Here is an 8,713-nt window from a genome sequence, read left to right as displayed (position 1 = left end):
ATGAGATCCCACCTGGAGTACTGTGTTCAGCTCTGAGGCCCTCAACATAAGAAAGACATAGACCTGTTGGAGCAAGTCCAGAGGAAGGCCACAAAGACGACCAGAGGGCTGGAGCACCTCTCCTGTGAAGACGGGCTGAGTTCTTGTTCAGCCTGGAGAAGGCTCTAGGGAGACCTTACAGCAGCCATCCAGTACATAAAGGGAGACCACAAGAGAGTTGGGACATTTACAAGGGCATGTAGTGACATAACAAGGGATAATGTCTTTAAACTGAAACAGGGTAGATTAGCTTAGATATAAGAAGAAATTCTTCACCATGAGTGCGGTGAGCCACTGGAACCGGCTGCCCAGAGAAGCTGTGGATGCCCCACCCATGGCAGTGTTCAAGGCCAGGTTGGATGGGATTTTGAGCAACCTGGTCTCACAGAACATATCCCGGGGGGTTGACACTTAATCTTTAAGGTCCCTTCCAACTCAATCCATTCTATAATTCTATGATTTGACTGGAATGGAAAAGCCATCATCAGGCATTAGGAAAAGTAATAACGCAACAAGAGGCAAGCACAAGAAAGTATTAAAATTTCAGCTCAAAGTCCAGGATAATGTTGACAGAGATCTGCCACTTCTGAACAAAAATTCTGCTGCTAGAAAAAAAATATATATACATATTTTCCAACATAAGCTAAAGAGGCAATGATGGGAACTTCTTCTTAGTATTGAATACCACTTCTATGCAATTATGAGCAGTCCACACTTACACAGTAAAAGTGAGCACAGAACCATTTGCAAAAAAATGAAAGACAAAAAGTGAAAATTACTGAGGGCAAGACAACAGTGCCTAGAAGCTGGGTGTCCAGACAGCATGACTCATGACACAAACTTCAGCTCTGACACATCTCAAGCCAGGAAATCACTCTAATTTGTGACATTGATTGCAATCAGTAAAGTGGCTACTGTACATAATAGCTGCTCTTCTGTGCAGTACGTTTTGTGCTGCACTTGGCTGATGCAAGCCGATTTATAAACTGCTAGGTACTAATCCCCAAAAGGGAGGCATTCTTACAATCTTTCTCCTCTGAAGCAAGCTTTTACTTTCCTCCTTTGTTTCAACCCTGTCTGAACACTTTAGTGTTCTCTTGGACCCCAGTGTACCCCAACATTACTTAGCTGGCAGTCATAAAATGCAATATGGGGCTGATCCAAAGAGCAGTGAATCAGTGGAAGAAAGCCTACTGAACCAAGGTTCAGGGGAATCAAGCAAAGAAGGTAGGTAGCACAATCCATAAAGAAGGTCTATTTTAGGTTTCTGAGTCTCCAAAATATCCGTCAGTATTAACAGAAATAGCAAAAGAAAGGACAAGATTTTTTGCTTTACTTTCTCTATTCATTTGCCTGTTATATTCAGTGTTTGACAGACATATAGCTATATATAAAACATAATAGATGAATGTATCTAACATACCAAAATCAGGCTCTTAACATTAATAGTAACAAAGTAGAAATTATAATGGAATGACAATCAGCTCTTCTAACAGGGAGAAAATGAAAAATGGCAAGATGCTTTTCAGAAAGGCATACACAGCCTTGCAGATTCTTTTTTAAAATATAGCCTTGTATCTCTCAGATTGGAAAAGATATTTCCTAAATGCATGAGTTTTAAGGTCAGAATGGGCTATTATCACCATCTAGTCACCTCACCCTCCTTTATTGCAGAAGCCATAGAATTTCAGCAAGTAACTCCTACATCATGACAGAACTCACTGATCTTAGGTATATGCTACATTTAACCAAGGGAAAAAAAAATTATTCATGGTGCATTGCTCTTAGAAAAGCTTCTTTCAGTTCCACTATTCATAATACCAACAGGTAGACTCTTTTCCAACACACACCTCAGAGAATCTACCTACCAGCAGCCAAGTTGCTTATGGTGACCTACTTTTTAAGCTAATTTTACTTAGTCGATGACAACCTGGCACAGCAACCTCAATCTGTTCTGACTGACCGCAGAGTTTTAAAGTCTATATAACAAACACTTTTTATGTGAGAAGAGAGGAAGGCCTCTTGAGATAACAAAATGAAGTTACCAAACCCAAGCAGAATGGATAAATAACTACTCCAAGCAGTAATTGATTGCCCAGCTTGCTAAGGACTAGATCTGGAATTCCCAAGGCATTTCTGACTCATTCCAATTTCTTGATGATTCAGCTAGAACCAGAGTGGTCACTTTTGTGTCTCTTTTCATTCTAGTCCTCACTACCTCAAACTCAGCTGCCAAGTGTATAGTGGCCTGTTTCATTGCAGCTGCTATTGCCATGTCTTGGCTGGGTGAAATCAGCCTCTCTGCTGCAGGTTATGTTCTGCACCGTGGCATTTCACCAGTTGCAAAACCTAGCAGGGTGTCTTCAAAGGCTCATTCAGAGTTTCAACTCCAGTTATCAAGGTCTGAAAGTATACACCACAGAAGGCTAAGTTAAGAGTCCTCATAAACTAAGTTTCCAGATAGCTGCAGCTCTCTCTGGCTGCTGGCATGGGATGGAAAGTCACAAGATACAAATCCCTCCCAAGTCCTGGGCCGTACTCTAGTTTCAGCAATTTGAGGAGGAAAGGGAATGGAGAGCCAGTCAGCCTTCGCTGTGGGGCCCCCTCTTCCCCTCCACTTGTACCACACTTGTGCTTTTTCACTTTGTTCCTTCACTCCCCTCTTCTCATATTAGAGAAATCTGTCAAATGTAGCTCCTTCATGGCAACTTACTTCCAGGGGCCATCTCTTTGCTGAAGCATATTTTAGTCTGGGATGGAGGCGAGTAGCCCGTCCAGCGCAGGAAGAGCCAGAGCACTGGGTGATGTTGCCTTCTGGTGGCAAGATGAAAGGTGACCTGGCAGAGCTTTGCCAGGGCTAACGGTTGTGACCATATTGGGTAAGTACTGTGAGCTATATCTTGCCTATAGACCCTGCATTTTTTTGTGACAAGATGGTAAAATTGAAACTAGTTGCAGAGTGCTTAAATTTTCTGCAAGGATTTTAGCATTGTAAGGCCTGAAAGAGAAAAACAAACAAACAAACCAAAAAAAAAAAAAAAAAACAGGGAAAAAAAACAACCAAACAACCAAACAAAACAAAACAGACTTCAAACAGAAAGAATGAAAAGACCATAAAAAAGTGCAATTCATTACAAGATAGGAAAAAACCCTGTATTTACAAAGTCCTCAAGAATAGGGTTACTCCAGCTGTTCAGTTCAAAGTCAAGTTTATTTTGAAATACTCTTTTAGCAGCATTAGGAAGGACAAGAGTTGCCATCTGAATACATGAATTGTAATTACTAAAAAGAAAGCACATCTCTCTTAAGGTGAAGTGTAACAGCCACTTCATAAGGTATGTGTCCTTCAGTGTAAACACATTGATGCCTTGTGTCTGCAAAGTGACTGACTTAGTATGTACAAATGTAATACCAATTTTTTTTAGTTCAAAAATATTTTGTCCTTCTTTATCTCTAATCTCCCCTTTCACCCCTTCCTAAGTAAAAAGTAATCTAATAGTTTAAAAAAAAATCCTATTTTAGATGTTAAACTCCCGTAGTTTTCCACTACAGAAAATTTATCCAGATTTGTTTGACATATGCATTAAAATCTGCACTTGTAAATACAAATAATGCTATACAGTACCCTATTAAAGCACACTATTAAAGCCTATCAGATATTAATTATGCTCAACTGGTGTTAGTATCAGTGCATCCATCAGGAAATAAAACGTTATCAACCAGGAATAACAATAAACTCAAACCAGAGGCTTAGTCATGGAACATTAATGTATTTGGGGTTTTGTGATGGTAACTTTGCAAGAGGCTGGCAACAGAAACATTTAACCCGCACCTTGGTATATTCAGAATTTTGAGATCAACGCCTAACTTTAGACATACTCAGCCCCATTTGTTCAAAATAGTTAAAGAAGCATGGCAGCCTGATCATGTAAGCTTCTTACGTGCTGTATCTTTTAAATAATACAATAATATGCAAAAAATATATATACAAACATTTTAAATTTACAAGTAATTTAGCCTTTATTGTGAAAGGGATTATTTAAAGAAACTGCTGCCATCAATTGTCTACTCAACTAATATGTGTTTATTATAACCATGTTAATGTTCCTCATTTAAAACAGATCTGGGATTTAAAGCATATTTTGTGTACCTAGCATAGCAATTGGGCAGGACTTTTCCAAAATACCTCATGATTCTAGGTACTTCCATTATTCAGATATTCAAGGAAGGCAAAGATTTTTTTTTTAATGGCATTTCTTATAGTGTTGCTGGACAGGCACTTCAGACTCCAGCGTTATTAATCACGGGGGAAAACCTCAGCTAATTGGTCATATGCTGTAAATGGAGTGGCGACCTGCTGTCTGTGTGCCTCGTGCCTGTTGAGGGGAGCAGAAGTAACCACATATTAGGGATTTTTAAAGTGTGTATGTGAGTTACAGGCAAGTAAACGAAGTACAATAGGAAAAGGTAATTCAGGGCAGGCATTGAAATCCAATTAAATTACAACAATGTATTTCACTGTTGATTGACATTGGTTCGGTTTCCTTTCCTGTAAACTGAGTATTGGGGTATCAGACTCTGAAGCACAACTCATAGGACTTGAGCTGCTTTTTCAGAGAAATAAGCAACCAGCTGATTTCACAGTCTATGTGCCACTGCAGAGTTGTCAAGGAAACACACAGATTTCCAAGAGGAAGAGCACCAGTTCCTTCCACAGGTGTTTCCACTTACTAGATCAATGAACTAAGCAACCCTGAGTATTGTTGGGTTTGTTGTTTGTTTTGCTTTGCTTGGGTTTTTTTCCCTCCGCTTTCACTGAGCTCCTGTCTATTTGCTCTAGAGTATGAGGCACCAGGATCTCATCACCAGCTGGAGCCTGATCTCCAGGATTATGCGAGCCCATCGGTTCAGCACTCCAAGGAGTCCTGTGGGTTCCCAGTGGAGAGCAGTGCTCTGTGCCCTTCAGAACATTGCACCATCTTGTCAAGTCTCTTGTCCACGAGGAACTGTTATGTCTATCAGCAACATACTGGTTGGGAAATGGTGCAGATGATGTTGAAGAAATCACACACTTTGTACTACAGAGAGAAGCTCAACTCTTGGCTCCCTTAGCACTAAATTCCTTTCCCATCCTATGCCATGCAGTGAAAAATAAAAAATACTGGTACTGGAAGGCAACTCTGCAGACCAAACAAAATCTAGATTTGTTACCAGTAGATCCCTGACAACTTCTAGAGACTCATAAGCAAGGAAGCAAGCACATAAAGTAACTGAGAATAAAAAACAGGTTAAAGAACGTTTATAGAATTAAGTTACATTTGCAAACAAGCCTCAAGGAAAAAATCAGAAGACAAGAATGAAAGTTAAATTGCACAAGAGGTTAAAACACACAATAAACAATTTTTAGAAATTGAAGAAGGAACCACTAAAGGTAATTGTAACAAACTAGAAGTGTTTATCCAGTCCAGCTTCTCTTTGTCATTAACAGATGTTGAAATCAATGAGATCAATGGGTTCAGCTGAAGCACTTGAGTCATTCTCTAATAATAGATGAAAGCTGTTTTAAGCTATGGGCTAGATGACTGGTGTAGTGCCTGAAAGCAACAGCACATGAAGAAATAAAATGCTTTCTTTACAATGTGTTGATTTTGTGTATTTGTCAGCACTTGAGAATTATCCACATCACTGGTTTGTGCAAAGTTTGCCCTGTTTCTTTATCTCTGCAAAACAAAAGTGTATGCCAATAAAGGCAGTAGCAAAGCTAGAAGTGAAAAGGTAGCACAAAGAGTATTTAATACAGAAAAGTGAGAATAATTTACATCAAGAAAAGTTAGGTATGCTGCAAACACAGGTTATCCTCAAAGCTAAGCTCTGTAGAAGAACCAAATTACACAGCATGACTTCGTGTGTCATTAATATGCCATATCCCAGTAAGTCAACAGTCATTAATGACATATCCCAGTAAGTCAAGTTGCAACCCTGAAATATGAGCTCTCCTGAAGAGTCAAAAGTAAGATTGTAAACACCACCAAAAAATCAGAAAATTACTGTATTATTTCAGAAGGAACTACAGTTGTGCTCTAACAGATTATTTGTGCCCACTTATGTTAATTTTGATCAGATTTGCACACACCACTGAGTCTTTTTTGAAAGAAGAAAGACCCCTATCCTGCTTGAAGGATTTTGAGTCCTCACCCTTCTCTCAGCCACCTAATAATGACTCATTTTTTTCTTCATGATAGCAGGAAACGTTCAGCTCTTGAGTTTTCAAGAATAAAAGACATCTCAGCTTTTTGATCCCGTGGCTGTTTACTCTAAAAGCTATCACTTTAATACATTCTGAGTTTTGTCATATATATGAATAGGACATAGTAGGATATTTCAAACAGTGATTTGGAAGTCAAACCTTTATATAGAAAGCTTGAGAGGTATAAAGCTTGAGGAAAGACAACATCTATAAAATTTTGACCAGATCTATGGTGCGGAGGGGGAAAACTTATAAAGTCATAGCATACAGCTTAATAGAATTTAAAATAGTCTATAACCCACAAAGCAGGGAATCAAATCTAAAATGGAGAAAATAGATACAGCACTAGGCAAGTTGTAGAGAATAAGATCATATTTGGAATAATGGGCACCGTTCTGGTCACCTTATTATGGAAGTGTTGAAACCTCATTGGCTGACATCTGATACGAGGTGGTTTTGGATGTCGTCCTGTTTCTTCCATTATTAATTTTGTGCTCGAGGGCAAATGCCAGCAGTGCTCATTTTAGTTTTTACCTCCTGCTGCAACTTCAACTGTCAGAGAGACAGCAGGAGTCAAAAATGAAAGGAGCCACCTTATAGAAATGCTGTGCCACTATGTCATTTTTAAACTGACAGCTTTTTACAGTCCAATTTCTCAGGGAAAGAAAAAAAGGACTTTCATTTTCACCTCCCACTGCTGCTTTGACAGAGAAAGACATTCACCCAGGTTTGAATGCTGGTGGGAGGCAAAAATGTAAAACTGCAGCGGAGTGTTTATAAGTGGGCTTTGACTACCCCATAGAAGGATAAGCTGATATGGGACAAGTTGAACTCTGACCTTTGCTTACCAGGTGGCAAAAGAGAAAAATGTGTCCACCTGCCCTTAATCCAATAGACGGAGACTATTCTGAAGGATATATGCGAATACAGAAGAGCCAGACACACCCAAGGATTTAAGTTCATCTGAAAGCATAAAAATTGCTGTTTTAATAGTCTTTGGCCTTCAACAGATAAGCAAGTGGGAAGATTCTTCAATGAGAACAACCATTCAGGTAGGCAGAGATGTCTAAAAGGAGGAATTTAGCAAAAAGCTAGCATGTTAGTGGGATATAGTAGTAGTACATAGTAAGGAAAATCCCTCCCAATCAAAGGACTCAGAGAAACAGGCTAAGAAAAAACTGCATGCTGAAGAGCCCCAGAGTAATTTTGCTGGAGTTATTAACATAACAGGTACCAAAGCAAAAGATTTATGATGGTGAAAGCAAAGTAATAAGAAACAGTGATAGTTAAGTACATTCAGGAGAGATCCCTCTAGCATCCTAATCTATCTAGCTTCCATGACTGGTATAGTATTTAGGAAACTCAGAATCCAACATAATAATATAATGTCATAATAGAATATGAAAGTAGAAATAGCCCCTACTCGCTGCTTGATTCAGTTTTTCATTTTCAAAGTATCTGTTACATACTCTCCTGAGCTCAGAGTTAAAATTAATTGCAAGTGACAATGTTATTCAGGCTAAATAAATCAATCTCCTATCATTTAAAACTGTCTGTTGTTAATCTTGTATTCCTTGTTGTGGGTCTCTGTTTCTGACAATGTCCATGACCTTGTCAGGATTAGAAGGATGCACTTGACTAGAACATGCAAAGTGTTTTGCTCTCAAGGACAAGAATGCTCAGCATTTCCAAATGCATCACTTAGTGAGACTGTAAAGAATAGCAACAACGCTGTGGTATCTGGAAAAAAATTATTTTCCTAGAAAAATAGCACACACATATATGGGGTATACACTTACATATACGTATATGCATATATATGTATTTAAAAAGACAAAATATTGTGCATTAAACACACAAGCTGTACCTGGCATTTTCTAATGAAAGTTTGGAAATCTAAGCCTTGCATTGAAAACACATCATCGACTGTAATGATATCTCAAGTTATAATAAATGCCATGTGCCTGGCTCCAAACAGTTTTTCAGGTATATAGGTTAGCAAAAGAACTTTCTGAATTAATCTTTTATACATTTTATTTTCTGCTTTTTCATTTAAAATTATTTTGAAACCCTATTTCATTTATCTAAGAACATGTTTTTCATTATATATTTCTTACCCTCTGGTAATTTCACCTGAAGAAAGTTTCTGTCAAGTTCCTCCAGCCATTTTCCAAGATACTCAGCTGCTACCAAGATACCAGAGTCCTCTTTTCCCTATCTGTTTCATTTTCACAGAACACACCCCAATTCACAATTTTCTCTTAAAACAAGCGGGCTTGCAAACACATATACTCTCTTGTACAGTTGCTTTTGTGGTAAAATGTGTTGAAACAATTCTCAGTAAAATTGCCTTGAGCGTTTCTAGGTCTTATTGCTATAAAAGAAAGCTTGAACACATGAATTGGGAAAAAAAAATATACAAATTAT

This window comes from Nesoenas mayeri (genome assembly GCF_963082525.1).
Source record: "Nesoenas mayeri genome assembly, chromosome: 4".
NCBI classification, from domain to species: Eukaryota; Metazoa; Chordata; class Aves; order Columbiformes; family Columbidae; genus Nesoenas; species Nesoenas mayeri.
Note: the sequence above shows the minus strand (reverse complement) of the source record.